The sequence below is a fragment of the Arachis hypogaea genome, chromosome 5 (assembly GCF_003086295.3).
Source record: "Arachis hypogaea cultivar Tifrunner chromosome 5, arahy.Tifrunner.gnm2.J5K5, whole genome shotgun sequence".
NCBI classification, from domain to species: Eukaryota; Viridiplantae; Streptophyta; class Magnoliopsida; order Fabales; family Fabaceae; genus Arachis; species Arachis hypogaea.
The window spans coordinates 50,538,373-50,547,059 of record NC_092040.1 but is presented as its reverse complement, the minus strand read 5'-3'; the positions used below and the strand labels follow the sequence as shown (position 1 = coordinate 50,547,059).

General features: G+C 40.8%; 1 non-coding gene across 1 annotated transcript; it reads right to left on the bottom strand.

Annotated features, from left to right (window-relative positions):
* Window positions 1-8,190: 8,190 nt before the first annotated feature.
* LOC112804321 (small nucleolar RNA R71) lies at window positions 8,191-8,298 on the bottom strand. Its single transcript, XR_003202933.1, has one exon. It is a non-coding gene; the product is annotated as a small nucleolar RNA R71 (small nucleolar RNA).
* Between the last annotated feature and the right edge of the window lie 389 nt (window positions 8,299-8,687).

Genomic DNA, 8,687 nt, shown 5'->3' with positions numbered 1-8,687 from the left:
ATTCATTCCAACAAACAGAGCTCCTCCCCCTAATGAAAGTGGGGTTTAGTGAGTCATTGCTCCAATTTCAACAACAATTGCCATGAACAAAAATTTAACTAAGTATATAGGAAGAAGAAGAAGAAGAATGAAGTGCTTAAAACTTGAAGATGAAGAAGAAAAATTCCAATAGAAAACCAAAGATGAGCTTTTCGGGCGAGTACCCGAAAGTTCTAACAATAAGCTAAGTAAAAGTGCTAAAAAGTGAATAAAAATTCTAAGTGTTAAAAAGTATGCAAAAGTCCAAAAGTCCTCCACAAGTACATCAATCTCTTCTATTTATACTACTCCTAAAACTCTTCAGAGATCTTCAATTTGGGTTAGCAATGTGGGCTTTCTCATTGTTGAATTCTTGGCTCAATTGGAAGTGTTGCTAGACTTGGAATGGAAGAGTTCATTCATCATGTTTCTGGCCCATTGGCTTGGCGTTATTGGCACTAACTCCAGGCCAAATGCACGTTGGCAACGTGCAAGACATTTTCCTGGTAGTGAAGTATGAGACTTGGGCGTTGCTAGCCCAAGTTGTTGCCAACAACTTGCTTTTCCTCTTCTTGGCTCTACTTTCATGCTAAATGTAGCCGAGAATTTGAGTGTCAACCTTCAGCCTCAATATGGACTATTATACATCATTGGAAAGCTCTTGATGTCTATTTTCTAATGCCACTGGAATCACCTCAATTGGATTTTCCTAGCTCAAGTTATGGTTCCTCAAAGAAGGTAAGGTCAAGCTGCCAAGTTGTTGCCAAGTTGTTGCCAAAAACGCACCTTAAACCCCAAGTTGGCAACGTGCTCGTGCCTTACTCTCCCAAGGCAAGGGCTTGGGGCTGGCGTTGTTGCAAAACACGCCCCCTATCTAGCACGTTGGCAACGTGCTCGAGCCACACTCCTAGGCTAATCTCTAGCCTTCTTGAATTTCACTTCATGTTCTTGTTTTTAGGGCCTAAAGATGACTCTGGTTTGGCTTCAATTTTGTGCTTCACCATAGACTATTATATATGGTTGGAAAGCTCTGAATGTCAGCTTTCCAATGAAACTGGAAGCACTCAATTTGGATCTCTGTAGCTCAAGATATCTTCCATTGAAGAGGACATGGTCAGGCTGCCTTGTTGGAGTTGTTGTGAATAATGCCCATACATTTCAAGTTAGCAACGTGCACCACAATTTCCTGGCGTTGTTGTGAATAACTCCTTCTCTTTAGCACGTTGGCAACGTGCTCGAGCCTTTCTCAAGGCTCCATGCTTGCTTCCTGGCGTTGGCAACGTGCATGGCAAGGCCAATGGGCGTTGGCAACGTGCATGGCATGCTTGTGGGCGTTGGCAGCCTGGTTGGTGCTGCCATTGGGCGTTGGCAACCTGGTTGGTGCTGCCATTGGGCGTTGGCAACCTGGTTGGTGCGCCATTGGGCGTTGGCAACCTGGTTGGTGCGCCATTGGGCGTTGGCAACTTGGTTGGCACCAAGACTTGGTGCCTAGCCAAGCAACCATTCCTGGCGTTGTTGCCAAACACGCCAATGCTTCCTAGCTCAAACAACGTGCTCGAGCTCCCCTTTGGTGCCAAAATTGCTTGTGTGTGGCGTTGGCAACGCCCTCCTCAAGTTGGCAACGTGCTTCACTTCATCCAGGGCCAAGCTTTGTGTGTGTGGCGTTGGCAACGCCCTCCTCAAGTTGGCAACGCCAACTTTGCTTCCAGGGTTGCCAAGCTTGCTTGGCGTGGTAGTGTGTGGCATTGGCAACGCCCTCCTCAAGTTGGCAACGCCAACTTTGCTTCTTCCAGGGCCAAGCTTGCCTTGCTTGTGTGTGGCGTTGTCCATAAAAACGCACCATGTTCCCAAGTTGGCAACGCCAACTCCTCTTCCTGGCGTTGCCAAGAACAACGCCCCTTATCCTCCAAGTTGGCAACGCCAACTCCTCTTCCTGGCGTTGCCAAGAACAACGCCCCTTATGTCCAAGTTGGCAACGCCAACTTCTTGCCCAGCTTGCATCATTCTTGCTTCCATGCATCCTTGTTTCATCACCTATCATCAACAAGGGAAATAGCTTCAAAGTCTTGCCAATTCATGCAATAAATTTCATGAGATTTATTCATACTCATTCATATATGCATTCCTTAAATCATTTGCATGAATTAGGCTAGAATCAACATATTCCTTGGTACTCTCATGCATGGAAACAAAACTCATAAAAGGACTTGTTTATTTAGAGAAAATGAGTGAAATTAAGCTAAAATCAACTAAACTAACTAGCTAATATATCAAATATGCAATTGCATCAGGCATCTGTGGCAACCATCTCGGGGCACAGGATCATACTAAAATGGTAGTCTGGGCCGGATTCTATTGGCCGACTCTACAAAAAGAAGCAACAGAATTCGTAAAGACATGTCCACCATGCCAGAAACATGCCAACTTTTATATCGCCCCACCAGAGGAGCTTGTCAGCGTAACCTCACCCTGTCCATTCGCAAAATAGGGACTCAACCTTCTCGGTCCTTTCCCTCAAGGATCCCGACAAGTCAAATTTCTCATCGTAGGGGTACACTATTTCACAAAATGGATTAAGATGGAACCCCTAGCTAACGCCACAGCTCAAAGAAGTCGAAAATTCCTATATAGAAACATTGTCACAAGGTTTGGGGTTCCATACTCCATTACCACAGACAACGGTACTCAATTCACAGATACGGGCTTCAGAAAATTGGTGGCCGATTTGAACATAAAACACCAATTTACGTCCGTAGAACACCCTCAGGCCAATGGACAAGTAGAAGCTGCCAACAAAGTCATATTGGCTGGGCTAATACGAAGGTTATAGGATGCAAAGGGAGCCTGGGCCGAAGAGCTCCCACAAGTCCTATGGGCATATCGAACAATGCCACATTCCACCACAAAGGAATCCCCTTTCAGATTAGCTTACGGGATAGAGGCAATGATCCCAGTAGAGGTAGAAGAAGGGTCGCCCAGAGTGATCCATTATAGTGAAGAGGCCAATTCCCAACTTCAAAGGGAAGAACTCGACCTACTTCCAGAAATTCGAGAAAAAGCTCGGAATAGGAAAGAGGCATTAAAACGTCGAATGGCTTCAAGATACAATCGAAAGGTAGTACCGCAAGGATTTGCCGAGAACAACCTCATCCTAATCTGGAATGATATCGGAACAACTCGACCTGGAGAAGGAAAGCTGGCAGCAAACCGGAAAGGACCCTACCGAGTCATAGAAGTACTTGGAAAGGGCTACTACAGACTGTCTGAACTCAAAGGGCGAGAACTTCCCAGATCATAGCACGCCTACAACCTAAGAAGATACTACAGTTAGAGGTAATAAAGATCTTAGGATAAGGTACACTCTTTTTCTTGAAAAGGTTTTTTAATGAGGTGCCAAGCCAAGATCTACAAAATTGCCCGACCTAGAGGGATAAAACTCCCACATGTATATATATACATTTTCTTCTGATTAAAGTTTTTTAGATTTTTTACAAATTCTCAAGACGCATTAGTCTGAAACGCTAAAAAATTCATCACCCGATTATAAAGCTACAAGATCGATAGAAAGTGAAGATCAAATTCACTGTCCGACCACAATAAAGATCAAAAAGGATGAAAACCAAATTCATCAAAAGGACAACCAAACAAGGATCAAACCTGACTTCGACAAAATCGGCAAAGATGAAAAAGCGACAAAACAAGATAATGCAAGAAGTTATCGAAAGTGACCCATAGAAAGGACCTGACGAGGTCTAAATAAAATGGGTTGCTAAAAATAACTTAAAAGACATGCCGACATAGAGAAGTCGGACCAGTCGATCACAATAACCAAAGTTATAAAAAGTCAATCCCTGGAAAGAGGCCTGGCCAGCACTAATAAAGAGGATTACTAAAAATAACTTTGAAGGGACCGACGCAAAGAAGTCGGCCCCAAAGTCAAAAAGTTATAAAACGTAATCTCTGAAAGAGACCTGACAAAGGTCCAAGAAAGAGGATTACTAAAAATAACTTAGAAGGGACCGACGCAAAGAAGTCGGCCCCAAAATCAAAAAGTTTTAAAAAGTAATCCCTGAAAGAGACCTGACAAAGGTCCAAGAAAGAGGATTACTAAAAATAACTTAGAAGGGACCAACATGATGAAGTCAGCCTCCCAAAAATGAGTTATAAAAAGTAATTCCTAACAGAGACCTAACAAAGGTCCACACAAAATGGATTACTAGAAATAACGTCAGACCGAAGTGAGGAAGTCGACATACAAGTTGAACCCAAATATCTACAACCTCAAAAAGAATCAAGCCACAAGTATAAAAATACAAAGGCGATCCAAAGAGGTCGGACAATAAGGCTCCAACACTCCCAAAAAACCTAAAAAGGTACCAGACAGATGTAGGCAAACATGTCATAAAAAGCACAAGTTATAATAATAACAAACTCAAGAGGCCACCAAAATCAGTCCCAAGAGCTTGAAAACTACTTTATTTTTCAAAATAAAGTTGCTAAACAAGCAACTAAGAAAGTAGCAAAAATTCAGAACCACCATTTACAAAATATAAAGAGTTCTGATGAGCGGATAATTTATACGCTTTTTGGCATTGTTTTCAGTATGTTTTTAGTATGTTTTAGTTAGTTTTTATTATATTTTTATTAGTTTTTAGTTAAAATTCAATTTTCTGGACTTTACTATGAGTTTGTGTGTTTTTCTGTGATTTCAGGTATTTTCTGGCTGAAATTGAGGGACCTGAGCAAAAATCTGATTCAGAGGCTGAAAAGGACTGCAAAAATCTGTTGGATTCTGACCTCCCTGCACTCGAAGTGGATTTTCTAGAGCTACAAAAGCTCAATTGGCACGTTCTCAACTGCGTTGGAAAGTAGACATCCTGGGCTTTCCAGAAATGTGTAATAGTCCATACTTTGCCCGATATTTGATGGCCCAAACCGGCGTTCCAAATCAGCTCAAAACTGCCCGGCGTAAAACGCCGGAACTAGCACAAGAATGGGAGTTAAACGCCCAAACTGGCACAAAGGCTGGCGTTTAACTCCAAGAAAAGTCTCTACACATGAAAGCTTCAATGCTCAGCCCAAGCACACACCAAGTGGGCCTGGAAGTGGATTTTTATGTTATTTACTCATTTCTGTAAACCCTAGGCTACTAGTTCTCTACAAATAGGACCTTTTGCTATTGTATTTTCATCTTGGTAGCTATCTTTGATCAGTCTTATGCTATCTTAGATCATGGGGATGGCCTCACGGCCATGCCTGAACCTTGTTCTTATGTATTTTCAACGGTGGAGTTTCTACACACCATAGATTAAGGTGTGGAGCTCTGCTGTACCTCGAGTATTAATGCAATTACTATTGTTCTTCTATTCAATTCAGCTTATTCTTGTTCTAAGATATTCATTCGCACCCAAGAACATGATGAATGTGATGATTATGTGATGCTCATCATCATTCTCACTTATGAATGCGTGCCTGACAACCACTCCCGTTCTACAACCAAACAAGGCTTGAATGTTTATCTCTTGGATTCCTTAATCAGAATCTTCGTGGTATAAGCTAGAATTGATGGCGACATTCAAGAGAATCCGGAAGTTCTAAACCTTGTCTGTGGTATTCTGAGTAGGATTCAATGATTGAATGACTGTGACGAGCTTCAAACTCCTGAAGGCTGGGCATTAGTGACAGACGCAAAAGAATCACTGGATTCTATTCCAACCTGATTGAAAACCGACAGATGATTAGCCGTGCTGTGACAGAGCGCGTTGAACATTTTCACTGAGAGGACGGGACTGTAGCCACTGACAACAGTGATGCCCAACATACAGCTTGCCATGTAAAGGAGTAAGAAGGATTGGATGAAGACAGTAGGAAAGCAGAGACACGGAAGGGACAAACCATCTCCAAACGCTTATCTGAAATTCTCACCAATGAATTACATAAGTATCTCTATCTTTACTTTATGTTTTATTTATCATTTATCCTCCATAACCATTTGAATCCGCCTGACTGAGATTTAAAAGATGACCATAGCTTGCTTCATACCAACAATCTCCGTGGGATCGACCCTTACTCGCGTAAGGTCTATTACTTGGACGACCCAGTGCACTTGCTGGTTAGTTGTGCGAAGTTGTGATAAAGAGTTGAGATTGCAATTGAGCGTACCATGTTGATGGCGCCATTGATGATCACAATTTTGTGCACCAAGTTTTTGGCGCCGTTACCGGGGATTGTTTCGAGCTTGGACAACTAACGGCTCATCTTGTTGCTTAGATTAGGTATTTTTCTTCAGAATTTTTTTAAGAATGAATTCTAGAGTTTCATGATGATTTGTTGAAGTCTAGCTGGCTGTGAAGCCATGTCTAATCTTATTGGACCGAGGTTTCAACTTATCATCACAAGAGCTTGTTGATTTCTATCAATTTTGCTGTTGAGAGCAATGATCTGCTGAGGCTTGGCTGGCCATTGGCCATGTCTAGTGTTTTGGACCGGAGTTTTCTTTGAAAGCTTGGCTGGCTGTGAAGCCATGTCTAATTCCTGGACCGGAGTCTTAGACTAGCATTGCAATGATTCCTGGAATTCTCATTAAGAATTCTGAAACCTTTATTTTCCTTTTTCCATATAACTTTCGAAAAAGCAAAAAAAAATTACAAAATCATAAAAACCAAAAAAGTATTTTATGTTTCTTGTTTGAGTCTAGTATCTCATTTTAAGTTTGGTGTCTTGCATGCATTGTTTATTTGATCTTAGTTCCATTTTCAAGTCAATAATATAGAGAACTGAAGATTCAGTACATGCAGCAGAGGAATTACACAAAAAAAGCTGGGCGTTCAAAACGCCCAGTGAGGAAGGAAAACTGGCGTTTAAACGCCAGCCAGGATACCTGGCTGGGTGTTTAACGCCCAAAAGGGGTGAGTTTTGGGCGTTAAACGCCAGAATGTGCACCATTCTGGGCGTTTAACGCCAAGATGGCACAAGAGGGAAGATTTTTGTTTTTAATTCAAATTTTTTTCAAGTTTTCAAAATTTTTCAAAATCAAATCTTTTTCAAATCATATCTTTTCAATCATATATTTTCAAAATCATTTTCTTTCCATTTTCAAAAATACTTGCTAACAATTAATGATTTGATTCAACATTTCAAGTATGTTACCTTTTCTGTTGAGAAAGGTTTGATGTTTGAATCATATCTTTTCTTGTTAGCCAAGTCATTAATTTTCAAAATCAAATCTTTTTAAATTGTTTTTCAAATCATATCTTCTCAATCATATCTTTTAATCACATCTTTTTCAAAATAGTTTTCAATCACATCTTTTTTATTTCTAATTTCAAAATCTTTTTCAAAAATTACTTTATTTCTTTTCCACTCTTAGTTTTCGAAAATCAATTAGTATTTTTCAAAATGTTTTTAAAATCTTTTTAATTTATTTTCAAAAATTTCTTCCCTTCTTCTCACATCCTTCTATTTATGGACTAACACTCCTCCTTAATGCACAATTTGAACTCCATCTTTCTTGATAAGTTCGAATTCTTCTACCTCTTCCTTCTATTTTTCTTTTCCTCTAACACCTCAAGGAATCTATATACTATGACATAGAGGATTCCAAATTTTCTTGTTTTCTTCTCTTTTATATGAGCAGGAGCAAGGACAAAAGCATTCTTGTTGAGGCTGACCCTGAACCTGAAAGGACCTTGAAGCGAAAGCTAAGAGAAGCTAAGGCACAACTCTCTGTAGAGGACCTAACAGAAATCTTCAAACAAGAAGAAGACATGGCAGCCGAAAACAACAAAAATGCCAACAATGCAAGGAAGGTGCTGGGTGACTTTACTGCACCTACTCCCGACTTCTATGGGAGAAGCATCTCTATCCCTGCCATTGGAGCAAACAACTTTGAGCTTAAGCCTCAATTAGTTTCTCTAATGCAACATAATTACAAGTTCCATGGACTTCCATTGGAAGATCCTCATCAGTTTTTAGCTGAATTCTTGCAAATCTGTGACATTGTCAAGACCAATGGGGTTGACCCTGAGGTCTACAGACTTATGCTATTCCCTTTTTGCTGTAAGAGATAGAGCTAGGATATGGTTGGACTCGCAACCTAAAGAAAGCCTGAACTCTTGGGAAAAACTAGTCAATGCCTTCTCGGCAAAGTTCTTTCCACCTCAAAAATTGAGTAAGCTTAGAGTGGAAGTCCAAACCTTCAGACAGAAGAAAGGTGAATCCCTCTATGAAGCTTGGGAAAGATACAAACAATTAATCAAAAGGTGTCCTTCTGACATGCTTTCTGAATGGAGCGTCATAGGTATCTTCTATGATGGTCTGTCTGAACTGTACAAGATGTCATTGGATAGCTCTGCTGGAGGATCTCTTTATCTGAAGAAGACGCCTACAGAAGCTCAGGAACTCATTGAAATGGTTGCAAATAACCAATTCATGTACACTTTTGAAAGGAATCCTGTGAACAATGGGACGAATCAGAAGAAAGGAGTTCTTGAGATTGATACTCTGAATGACGTATTGGCTCAGAACAAAATATTGACTCAGCAAGTCAATTTGATTTCTCAAAGTCTGTCTGGAATGCAAGCTGCACCAGGCAGTACTAAGGATGCTTCATCTGAAGAAGAAGCTTATGATCCTGAGAACCCTTCAATGGAAGAGGTGAATTACATGGG